The 13315-nt window shown below is 43.5% G+C and overlaps 1 pseudogene across 1 annotated transcript in view; it reads right to left on the bottom strand.

The window, feature by feature from the left end:
- Window positions 1–771: 771 nt before the first annotated feature.
- The window catches only part of LOC147464744 (protein CHAPERONE-LIKE PROTEIN OF POR1, chloroplastic-like), a 38203-nt pseudogene continuing 25659 nt past the window's right edge, over window positions 772–13315 (bottom strand). The window contains exons 3-5 of the transcript XR_015188620.1: window positions 1744–2126; window positions 1564–1640; window positions 772–1184 (exon numbers count right to left, since the gene is read on the bottom strand). The product of XR_015188620.1 is annotated as a protein CHAPERONE-LIKE PROTEIN OF POR1, chloroplastic-like (transcript). The remainder of the gene's footprint in view (window positions 1185–1563; window positions 1641–1743; window positions 2127–13315) is intronic.

The following is a 13315-nucleotide window of genomic DNA, read 5'->3' as shown; positions in this document are numbered from 1 at the left end:
GAAGGCAACTGCTCTTGTTAAATCAGGTGGTATAAATCAACAGGCTACTCTTCACTTTGCAATGTAGTAGCTACAGGCAGAAGAAACTTTAATGTGGTAGAAAACAATCCCCAAAAACCTCCAAGATCTATCCAACAAGTGTTGAACTCCACCTGTTACTCAAGACGGAACATAACGGGAGGTCACCTGATATTTACTTATCACATGGGTTCAATAGAAGGATATTTTTTAATTTCAAAAAATTGCCACATCTTCATTTACAAAGGGGTATAGCTTCAAAAAGAAATACGGATTGAACACAAAAAGGGTGTGCTATATTCACAAAAAAAATCACAGGTAAGGAATTTTTATGATACCCTTTGAACGCACGAGATATAGGAGTTCTACATAGAGTGAGCGCCCGAGAGAGGTAACTGGGATCCGTTACGTACAGCAATTGACAAGAAGAAAATCCTAATTGCAAATTTAGTCATGGATTGATTCATGTCAAATGAAGGTGTATCTTTAGGGGGAAGTGTTTGAGTGTGTGCTTTGAGAATAATAGGACAAGCAAAAGAGAAATACCACCACCAAAAAGGAAGCCACTACTAACTGCACTTCCCATTAGAGCCTTGAAGATTGTAAACAAATTTTCAAGTCCACAAGATTTAAACCAGTCCTCACCGCTCAGTACTACAAAAGCAGTCATTAGCTGACACTCTGCTTGGAATTCAATAGAAATCCCTCCCAAAACGGTCATTCAAGTGACAATCACTACTTCATAGAGCATGCTTTCTTTTGAACAAATCCCAATACATATTGATATTCACCACTAATGGGTACATTACAAAAATGTCGATCGGGTAAATTGGCTAGTGTGACAGAAATAGTAATGGTGCATTAAAAAGGAAGAAAAGCTCTATCTACTCTAGAAAGTGTGTTACTGAAACATTTAACGGACATCCTTTTGAGCACAGGCATAGATGAGTGCTAGAGCCACCACTTGCAAGTCCAGCCTTTTGAGGCCCGTGTATACAATATCTATAAGGTGTCCTTACTTCAAGAAAGTACATGCAACCCACATGAATACATATGATATCAGTGCCGTTATGATTTCTAGGCTCCAATTCGGAGGCAGTAAAGCCATTGGCACGACAGGTACAATGAAGGAGCCAACCAACCATCCCACAACAAGCCCGCCGAATCTGAAACCACAGACATGCTCAATTAGATCAAATGCTTGATGAATCAGAGAAACTTATTATATATATACATACACACACACACACACACACAGAAAAGTTCTCAGCGTACAAATTATAAGAGAGGCTAAAACACACAAGCAAGGCAACACAAGAAAACAGATGAAGAAGAAAAACTACATGACCTGATATGTTTCTAAACAAAAATAAGATTTGAAAAAAGAAAACCATTATTCACTTGAAAATCCTTTTAGAAGAGGCTTGATTGACTGAAACTGTGAAACAAGTATTCTACTCTAAACAACAGACACGGCAACACAAACAAACGACAAAAGAACGAATTCTTTCATATCAACTGTGAATAAACACTTCGAATGCTAACCCAAGCATGAAGGACCGCCCAATGCTTTTGAGCCTATAATTAAGAAGATACACACATCCTGCTAGAGAAACAGCCACCTGCAGATGATTCGATTCTTAAGAGCAGTCTCACAATCATCTTTGATTAGAATAAAGCTCAACAATGTTTGTAAAATGCTCTTTCATATGGTGGTTGCATAACCTGAAATGCGGGGCCCCCCTCGGCTGGATTCATCACACTCCACACTCCCATAAGTCCAAAAAAGGCCGCCCTCTGTAGTATAATTTGAGAAGGTGGAACTTCAAAAATATTCAGAATTCTTTTCACCCACGGAGGTGATTCTTCAACTTTCTTTTTAAGGTTGCTCTTAAGATTGATTTTTGATTTTTTCCTTGCTCGGAAGCTTTCCATGATGATTTTGTCATGAGCTGCCTCAACAGCTTCCCTACTTCGTTCATGATGTGCATATTGTTCAGCAAGAAAGTTGCGAGCTGATTGAATCTCTTCCTCGGATGCATCCCGAGTAACCCCTAAAACTTTGTGTGGATCTCGCACATAGATTCTCGGGAATACAGCTGTATATCCTGCAAAAAAAATCATTGGAATATCAAGAAAAATTGTTCATGCCAGGTTTCTTCAGCTGTCACGTACATGTAAAAGTACAGAAATCACAAGGCACCATAAAAGACGTCATTCCTTTTGCATGGGACCAATTCTGACATACAGAAATACCTGCACTTTTCTAGTTGGAGTGGGAACCAAAAACAGCCAACATTGGTACAAGGTCAAAAAATGAAAAAATGAAGTTGTAGCTCGAACAGAAGCATTTGCAAAGGGCATTAACAATTAAACTTCTCCTAAGATCAAACCCATTTGCTATAGTTTTGAAATAATAATTGTTTGTTTTCATTGGTTCGCCCCATTCGGTCCATGCTCATTCCAGTAGTAGAAAGCAGGTATCAGGTTTGTTTGTAGATAGCGAAACCATTAAGGCACTCGCTGGCAAACCATTTGGAAACTTACTGAACTGCTAGCTTGTGTAAGGATGGCTACTTATTTAGTGAAAGAGAGGCAGAGACCATCAGTGTAATCACCTGTCAAGCGGATGATCAACCCGAACTCACAAACTGCAATTGCAAGACTGAGCAGAACAATATAAATGACACTTGAAGACACTAGACAACACGAGAGAATCGTACTTACCCTCCACAGAGTATTGGCCCTCAAGTCGAGCGCCCCATGTTGTATATCTTTACATACCATCTCAAGAGTTTTTACAATTGTTTGTGTGACCGTGCAAGCTGATCTCAATTACATCTAGCACTAGAGCCCTTAATTTATGGGAATGTAGCCTCAAAAGCGACTCAAAAATCATTTGCTAAAATTAATTTTAGGTCAACAGTTGTCAACTAAATGGTTGCACAAAAGCTTCTCCCTGATAAATATCAGCCATGTACAACAGTGTTACATAAGCATGCTGCAGCCATGTCTTAGTTCATACAATCCATGACTTGCAGAGGTTTTTGGGTTGCATTTCACTAACGCCTACGCCCAGAGAAAGTCCCTTTGTTTTTCCATTTTCCTGCTGCTTCACCACGTGTTAGTGCCACGTCATTGCTTGTCACCTATCCCTCTCTTAACGAAGAGTACTTTAAGAGTTATTGTCCCCTCGATTACACCCACATACTCAAAAAATAAACCACATTGTTACCAGTTACTACCCGATGCAATCATGCATACAAATTCAATCTTTTGGACATAAACCCTTTTGATGAAGAGAGAATCCTGCAATAATTCATCTCCAAATACAGATATTGTCACGTGCACATTGCACTTGAGGACAAGCTACTGCTAGAGGTCAACATCAGTCTTAGTTATCTTAGGATCTAGCTTGGCACTTTGTGAGCCTCTAGCAGGACATGCATGATCAAGTAGGTCATTGTCACAAGACGGGCACCACGTGCCAATAGAAAAGAGCAGACTGAGCAGACTTTTAGCACTTCAATAACAACTGAACTGAGAGAGAGAGAGAGAGAGAGAGAGAGAGAGAGAGAGAGAGAGACGACACGCGACACAGAGTGGCGGAATTCCACCCCAAAGAGTATTGGCCTTGGCGCCCCTTTCGGTATTTCTTTATATTGCATCAGCAAAGTACAAGCCGGTACTCCAGACTCTGCACCTTCTCCAGGAAGCATGCCAAAGAATGAGCCCTTAGCACATATTTAAAGGCCCTAGGCCCCAAAAGCAGTTTACAGTAAAAAGCCTTCAAACTCAAAAGCATCTGGTCCAAAGCAAAGCCAAAAAACTGCCAGCGTAAATCACGGAAATCCATATAGCCAGCTGCCACATCATCAGCTAGCGCAAAACGCGAAAATCCGTACAGCCTGCCACGTCATCATGCCAGCACAATTTTCGGAAATCTACCACGTCATCAATTTTGCGTGTGTGCGGGTCCTGCTATATTTTAATCCTTTATGTCACTTGGGGCGCCATCGGACGGGGTCCCCATAAGTTGATAGGACTTCTTCTGTTACTTGTTCTTCTTAGGGTTTAGGCCCCTCGGCCAGCATTTGCAAGTTGGCTCCATTCTTTAGGCTTTGACACGTCAACAGTTTGTGACATCTCCCCTTCCCAAGGTTGGATCAAAACGTACGTATTGATCCGTTCCGTACCGTACGGACGTTCTGTACGGATCCGTACCATACGGAACGATCCATACGCCGTTTTTTTTTTTTTTTTTTTTTTTTTTGGGTGGGGTGTGGAAAGCCCGTACAATGTTGATTTAAAATAAAAATCCAAATCTCTTGCAATAGTTACACAGTATATGGTTGTCTTGTGAAACGTGTCTTTGAATGTCTCTATAAGTTGTTGGCTTCTCTCTTGTTTTTTATTGAAAATGTCCTAGAAAATTTAGTACTTTGCGGTTTTTTTATAAGAGTACGTATTTTTACGTACGTAAAATTTTTTCCTATAAGGAACAACGTACAGTACATACATATACGCCATGTACAGTACGTTTGGTACCGCCTTGCCCCTTCTTGAAGGAGAGTAATCGTTCGCGATTACAGCATGTCTGCAAAACAACTCAAGTTAGCTCAAAAATTTCCGAGGGACAATCAGTTTGCTCTTTTTATTAAGGAGTTAGCTTCTCCTTTCTGCTCTTTTGATCAAGGAGTTAGCTTCTCCTTTCGTCCAGATCGGAACTCTTGATATTCCGGCGTAGTAAAATTAGCTATCACACCCAGACCGTACTGATCTTCCACGGGTGTCTTGATGCACTAAAAAATTACATACCCAAGCAATCTCATCCAATTAGGAATATTCAGTAGCTGGCACATCACAATGCAACACAAATGCTTACATATGCATGTTACAAGACATAGAAACATAAAGCCGTTGAACACTCCTCCCGCATAACCTAACAAGGTCCGAGCCGGGAGATATTCAACGACTCCCTCATCACTCCTCCCGCATAACCTAAAAAGGTACGGGCCGGGAGATATAGAGGCCTTTTACAACCAAACGCCCCCCCAGACCGCAGCCTGCGTCATTTGGAGGTGCTGAGAGAAACCACTGCTCATCTTCTTAATACTCCTCCCGTATAACCATCCAGGTTCCGGCCGGGAGTCACAACAACAATTATTTTACAAGCATTCAACCAAACGCTCCCCAGGCATCGGCCTGCGTCGTTCGGAGGTTTTCTAGCATACAACATAACGCTCCCCAAGCATCGACCTGCGCCATTCCGAGGTCAAACAATACCAAAACAGTATTTCTCACTTCTCCACCCGGGAGTAAAATCACCAATCATTGAAACCAGTATTAAAACCAGAGTTAAACAATTCAAATCGGCACCAAGACAGGTTTAAAACAGATAGCATCCATTTCAAACAAATTCCAAACACGATCACCAAACAAGCTCTCAAACAGATTCTCACACAAAATTCAAACTTAAAAAGCAATCTCGACATCAGTCGAGCTCGAAAAGTCGACTGACTTTCCATCCTAAAACCTGCACCAAAAAAATTAGGGTTAGGTTCATTCCATAGGGTCGTAGCCGAGCACAGCATGGTCCACAGCTCTTGGACAAACAGTGTTTCTTTGGCGACAATGGTAGTCCCAAGATAGCAATCACACTAAGCCTCCAAGGTCATCTGCTCGAAAAGACATCTACTGAGAGATGTCAAGAAATTTCAAGATATAATCTGCTTGGGTTTTCCATGGCAAGCATTTCAGGATACCACACTCTGCCAAAAGTTGCACTCTGAAGGAAGATGTCAGAAACCATAGAACTTCGGGCAAAAATTTTCTTGAAAGCTTGCCAAGTCCTTGGAGTGTGCTGCTTGGTAGCTGTAGACATCAACATCTGCATGGCACTGCTTTTGAGAAAAACAGTGACTTGAAACAAATCTTGGATCCTTCTCTTGCAAGTGATATTAATGGCTTATGCCCTGTAAGACATCAGCGGTGTGTGGGGGAGCAGGAGAGAGAGCCCACTTGCTATTCTATGCAATGAGAGTGAAGGAGAAGAGGAGAGTGGCGCAGAAGAAGCACACGCAGAGAGAAAACGTGAGGAGAGAGAGAGCTCGTAGAAGTTTTTGGGAAAAGTCACGATTGTCACATTTTGGGCTTGACCTTTGAGTATATGAGTAAGTGACTAGGGGGCCATTCACACTTGGGCCCCCTCACTTATAAGATTTTTAACTTATAAGTTAATAAGTACAAGGCACTTAGGCCTTTATTCCCTAACAACCTCCCACCTAAAGGCAATGTACCTTGGGAGATCAAAGAATCAGCTAACTATGATACATCACTGATCATGCACTTACTCATCCAACACCCATCATCTGACGGCAATATGCAAACCGCTCTGCTGGAAGACTCTTGGTCAAAAGATCTGCAGGATTGTCATCTGTGTGCACCTTGACAAGTGTAATGCTCTTGTCATCAAGCACACTCCTGATAAAATGATACTTCACCTCTATGTGCTTTGTCTTGGCATGAAAAACAGGATTCCTTGCAAGCATAATAGCACTCTGACTATCACAGTGTAGCACAGGAACCGGTGACTTAATGCCAAGCTCTTCTACCAAACGCATGAGCCACAAAGCTTCTTTGCATGCCTCAGTGGCAACCACATACTCAGCCTCAGTGGTAGACAAAGCAACACATTTTTGCAGTCTAGAAATCCAAGAAATTGCACCTCCTGTGAATGTAAACACATATCCAGAGGTAGACTTCCTACAATCTGGATGTCCAGCAAAATCTGCATCTGTAAAGCCATGCACAGATGTCTCACTCTTCCCAAAACAAATGCACAAGTCTTTAGTGCCTTTCAAGTATCTCAAGATACACTTCACTGCTTCCCAATGCTTTTTGCCAGGATTGCTCATGTACCTGCTTACTACTCCCACCGCAAATGCAATGTCCGGACGTGTAGCAACCATAGCATACATCAAACTGCCAACGGCTGATGCATAAGGAATCTTGGCCATTTCAGCCCGCATATCATCTGTGTTTGGGCAGTCATGTGCAGTCAGTTTTACATATGGAGGCAGCGGAGTACCAAGTGCCTTTCCCCATCCATATGAAAACGATGTAGCACCTTATTAACATAATCTCGTTGAGATAGATACAGACGCCTGTTAGGTCTATCTCGAGAGATACGCATGCCCAAAATATGATTAGCATCACCAAGATCCTTCATGTCAAAGCGATTCTTTAAGCTTTGCTGTAATGCATCCAACTCCGTGACATTTTTACCCGCAATAAGCATGTCATCAACATACAAAATCAGCAATAGACGAGATCCATCACTTGCCGTTTTGATATACAAACAGTGATCAGAATTACTTCTTTTGTATCCTTGAGACCTCATGAATGTATCAAACTTGTGATACCATGCACGGGGAGACTGTTTCAAACCATACAAGCTCTTCAAAAGTCTACATACTTTCTTCTCTTGCCCCTTTGACACAAAACCTTCTGGCTGCATCATATAGATCATCTCAAGCAAATCGCCATGCAAAAACGCTGTTTTGACATCCATTTGCTTTAACTCCATATCTTCAGAAGCAACCAGGCCTAAAACAAGACGTAATGTGGCAAGCTTTACAACAGGAGAAAAATCTCATCAAAATCCACACCATGCTTTTGCTTGTACCCTTTAGCAACCAAACGTGCCTTGTACTTAGAAGAAGCATCAGATGTGACCTTGGTCTTGTAAACCCATTTACATGGCAGAGCCTTATGCCCTTTAGGCAAATCAACCAAGTCCCATGTATGGTTTTTCTCCAAAGACTGCATTTCCGAAACCATTGCTTTGAACCATTTCTTACTGTCTTCCCGTTGCATAGCCTCTTTATAGCAAGACGGCTCACCACAATCAGTAAGCATGACATAGTCCAAAGACGGTTCATATCTATCGGGGGGCCTTGTCACCCGAGTAGACCTACGCACCCAATGATCCATAACAGGTGGATTTTCAGCCTGTAAACCATAAAAAACAGCAGGCTGTTCAGCCGGTTGCATCGCAACAACGGGCGGTCTAGGAGCATCAACCTGTTCCCCTACCTGTGGTGCATCAATGGCAACTTGTTGGGGCTGATTTTCAGCAGCTAATGGCTGATTTTCAGCACCATTTTCAGCATGTAAAGGCTGCTGAACATTGGGCCTTCTTGGCTGTCCATATGTAACATCTTCACGAAAAACAACCCGGCGCACTTCCTCGACCTTTGTGGGCTGTTTGTGCATGCAATTCTCATTGAAGATGACATCATTGCTACGTATGATTTTCCGTAATGCGGGATCCCATAATCTATACCCCATTTCACCATCCTCACCATATCCTAGGAAAATGCATTTATGAGACTTTGATTCTAGTTTGGTGCGCAATTCACTCCGGATGTGAACATAGGCCTCACAACCAAACACTCTTAAATGTGCATATGAGGGTGGCTTGCCAGACCACACCTCCTCAGGCACCTTCCACCCAAAGCCTTGCTAGGTGAGCGATTAATCAAGTGAATAGCTGTTTGCACAGCTTCTGCCCAAAAACCATGAGGTAATGCAGCATGTGACAGCATACTCCGAACTTTCTCTTGGATAGTCCGGTTCAACTTCTCTGCAACTCCATTCTGAGAGGGATTAAAAGGAGCCGTGAGCTCTCTTTTAATACCTTTAGTGGCACAAAAGTCAATAAATGCTTTTGATACATACTCCCCCCCATTGTCTGAGCGCAAAGACCTAAGCTTCTTGTCAGTTTGATTCTCAACAAACGCAAAAACTTCTTGAAAGTATCCAAAACATCGCTTTTAGCACGTATTGGATACACCCACACCTTACGTGTAGCATCATCGATAAACGAGACAAAATATTTCTTTCCCCCTAAGGACAACTGACATTGGCACATACATCGGAATGCACTAAGTCTAACCTGTCAGACTTCAAAGAAAGAGACCTTTTGTGCGGTGTTTGACTGTGCTTACCATAAATACAGTGCTCACAATGAGAAAAATCAGCATACCTCAAACACGGCAAATAACCACAACGAGACAAAGTTTCCATTCCTCTTTTACTCATGTGTCCCAACCGGCCATGCCACAAAGAAACACTTGGCTGCTCGGTTACGGCGACAACATGGTCACGCACACTAGATACATGCAAAGAATACAGTGTCCGATTTACAACCCTTGGCTACAATCCGGGCCCCTTTACAAATTTTCCACTTGCTATCACCAAAAGTGGTGTGATAGCCTGCATCATCTAGCTGCCCTGTACTAATCAAACTCTTCTTGAGTTGTGGCACATGGCGCACTTTGTGCAAAACAAAAGTCATACCATCAGCAAAGGAAAACTAGACACTGCCAATACCTGCAATGTCACACGCATAGTTATCTCCCAAATAAACAGTGCCCTGCACCTCACCTGAGTACTGTGTAAACCAATCCCTATGAGGTGTTACATGAAAGGAGGCACCTGAATCAAGAATCCAAGTATGCATGTTCACATCGAAACCCATAGCAAGGGTATGTGCGTCCACAGAGGAGGCATTGAGTACATCAGTGCTGCTGTCACTGTCACAGCTACTAGCAACATTGATTTCCTCAATCAACACAGTGCTCTTCTTGGCATTTCCCTTGTCCTTTGCATCAGTTTCAGCACCCTTGTTCTTCTCTTTCTTCCACTCATAGCATTCCCGTTTATAATGCCCTTTCTTTCCACAATGATGACACAACATCTTTCCTACGAGATTTGTTGCGTGCCCTGTCCTTACTGTCAGATTTCTCCCTCTGTTGAGACCTGCCTCTCAAGTGCAATGCATTAGAAGACCCACCTGTGGTGTTCTTCCTGTTCATCTCTTCCATCAAGAGAGAACTCTCTACATCTGCATACTTAAGTGATGCACTTGAGTTACTAAGAGCTGTCCGGAATACATCCCAACTCTCGGGCAATGTGCATAGCAGAAAAGTAGCTTTGAACTCCTCATCAATCGTGAATTTCAGCTCTGTCAGTTGGCTGAAAATAGAATTGAATTCATTGAGGTGCACTGACATGTGCGTGCCCTCCTTCATGCGGAGATCCATAAGCTTCTTAAGCCAATACACTTTACTGGCAGCACTCTGCTGTGCATACAACTCGTCTAAGCGCTTCCACATGCCCCATGCTGTCTGCTCATTCTCTACATTGAAGAGTAAATTGTCAGACACCGAAAGCATGATCGTGGAGCGAGCCAACTCGTCCACTTCTTCCCATTCTTCAACCTCCGTATCAACCGGTTTCACACCCTGTAACTTAATAGGTTTCGCCTGTTTCTTCTGCAACATCACATTATAACATTGCTTCTTCCATATAGCAAAGTTATGGGCACCTTCAAGCTTGCGAATGTGCAACAAATTGCCACTTTCACTGCTAGAAGCCATTCTGAGTGATTGCAAACACTGAAACCCTGTTTTGCAGACCTAAACACGCCCAAATGTGCGCAATCGGGCAAAAAACAGCTTGCTGTTACAAAAAAACAGCGAGCAAATTTCACGCGAAATCACCCCAAAACGGCGTACATTCATTGCCAAACCCTTACCAAAGGTTTCCACAAGGTGTATACATCATTTGCTTGCTGAAATTCCCTGTTTTGGGGCAAAAATCAGACCTGTAAACACCTGTTTTGCTGAATTTTCAGAACCTCGTTGGTGGAAACACCTGTAAGATTGACCTGTGAGACTTGCCCTAATGAAATTGCATCAAATTGACCCCGAAATTGGTCAATTTCAGCAGAAATAGGCTGCTGTTCGCCAGTTTTTGAAACCCTAATTTTGGGGAAACTGTCACCGGAGGTCGATTCTACACGGTGAGAGGATCCCTTCGCGACAGAGTTGATCGAAAACGGTTGAATATCCTTCCCGCAGCGAGCAAGAACAGAATTCTGATCTGTGTTGCGAAAATGGCTCTCTTGGAAACCCTAAAGCTCTGATACCATGTGTGGGGGAGCAGGAGAGAGAGCCCACTTACTATTCTATGCAATGAGAGTGAAGGAGAAGAGGAGAGTGGCGCAGAAGAAGCACACGCAGAGAGAAAACGTGAGAGAGAGAGAGAGAGCTCGTAGAAGTTTTTGGGAAAAGTCACGATTGTCACATTTTGGGCTTGACCTTTGAGTATATGAGTAAGTGACTAGGGGGCCATTCACACTTGGGCCCCCTCACTTATAAGATTTTTAACTTATAGTTAATAAGTACAAGGCACTTAGGCCTTTATTCCCTAACACGGTGAAGACGGGAGCACGCCTGTTGCTAATTGGACTATTTTCTTATTTTTAATGATTAAATCTCTTTTTTAGGATATTTTATTATGTGCACTAAAAACTGTTAAAAAGATTGTAGCTACAGGAACTGCCATCAGGAACGGACAACTCTGATGTGTCATTTGATGGGTGACGGTAAACATCGCGAAGGAGTTTCCGTAAGTTCGGTGGAAAGGGCCGGGTTACGAGTGCCTCTGATGCGTCACATGATGGGTGACGGGTGCATCAGTAAGGGGGCATCCCGTATGCTAAGGAGGAAATCCGAACTGAGTAAGAAAATACGTGTAAGAACGCAAGCACAAGAATAAAGATGGGTTCAATGAAGCTTTTTACGAAAAGCAGGCACAGTCGCGGGAGGACAGATGTTTTCCCGCGAGGAGTCTGTGTCTGCATTGCATCTGTGTCGTGTCCTGCACCCAGGGACGCCTGGAATGTGTCCGTGTAGCATTGTTTTCACTAATTGAGTGAGTTTTTAAAGTTTGAACAGGTTCACACTTTATTTTATAAAGTGACCGATCACTTTTATTAATATAATAAAGCAAGCAAGGCTCTTATAGAAAAAGCCAGCGCTAAAACCAACGCAGGGGGGCTGAATTGCGATCTCTCTCTCTCTCCTCTCTCTAGAAAACACGATTTTCTCTCTCCTCTCTCTAGGTAGCGCCAAGCTCTGCTTTTGGACCCCTATTCCTGTCGGGTGTCAGACCCTATAAAAGGGTAGCCAGCGTTTTAGTTTGGAGGAGCCGGAAGCAGCAAGAAGTGCAAGCGCTGGGATTCTGGAGCAGAGACTGGCGACGGAATTTGCAAGTGCTCGTGTGACGACTGAGTACGGAGGTTGATTCTCCGAGCAAGGAGCGACGGGTATAAGGTGTTGATACGCATTGAGAATTGCTCCTTTGTGTGGTTTGTTTTGCAGGAATCTCCCGTCTCAAGGGAAGGCCCTTCACGGGAAGTACGGCTTCACGCCTAAGTCCCTTACGGGAAAGTACGGCTTCGCGCTTAAGTCCCTCACGGGAAGGAACGGCCTTGTGCCCAAGCCCTTTACGGGAAAGCACGACCTTCGGGTCTAAGACTACAGAACGGAGGGGTTTCCTCGGGTTCTCGTGCCTGTATAAGAATTCTCCCTGAATAAAAGAATACTCTGAACGGGGGGGGGGGGGGGACCAGAAGATGTTTCGGTCCCCAATACTGTGTCGATCTTCTCCCTTCTCTCATGTTTTTCAAAGAATTATAATTTTCAGATTTTCTAAGTGCTCGTGTACGCTCCCGTTTTGTGACAGCGCCCGATGCGCGATGAAGTAAGGGTGGGAGTGGCTAATAAGTCCGGGTTGGAGGGCGAAGATACCTGGAATAAAATTCCAATAGCTCTGTCTGCTCTTTTGTAGGACCGGTATGCTTTCAGAAGAGCACACGCCTGATGCTCTGATACCACTGTCACAAGACGGGCACCACGTGCCAATAGAAAAGAACAGACTAAGCAGACTTTTAGCACTTCAATAACAACTGAACTGGAGAGAGAGAGAGAGAGGAGAGAGAGAGAGAGAGACGACACGCGACACAGAGTGGCGGAATTCCACCCCAAAGAGTATTGGCCCCAAACCTTGGCACCCCTTTCGGTATTTCTTTATATTGCATCAACAAAGTACAAGCCAGTACTCCAAACTCCGCACCTTCTCCAAGAAGCATGCCAAAGAATGAGCCCTTCGCACATATTTAAAGGCCCTAGGCCCCAAAAGCAGTTTACAGTAAAAAGCCTTCAAACTCAAAAGCATCTGGTCCAAAAGCAAAGCCAAAAAGCTGCCATCGTAAATCACGGAAATCCGTACAGCTGCCGCGTCATCAACCAGCGCAAAATGCGGAAATCCGTACAGCCTCCCACGTCATCATGCCAACGCAATTTTCGAAAATCTGCCACGTCATCAGTTTTTGCGTATGTGAAGGTCCTGCTTTATTTTAATCCTTTATGTCACTTGGGGCCCC

The sequence above is a fragment of the Adiantum capillus-veneris genome, chromosome 1 (genome assembly GCF_014529385.1).
Source record: "Adiantum capillus-veneris isolate H3 chromosome 1, ASM1452938v2, whole genome shotgun sequence".
NCBI lineage: Eukaryota > Viridiplantae > Streptophyta > Polypodiopsida > Polypodiales > Pteridaceae > Adiantum > Adiantum capillus-veneris.
The sequence above is the reverse complement of the archived record's forward strand: the minus strand, read 5'-3'. Positions and strand labels throughout refer to the sequence as shown.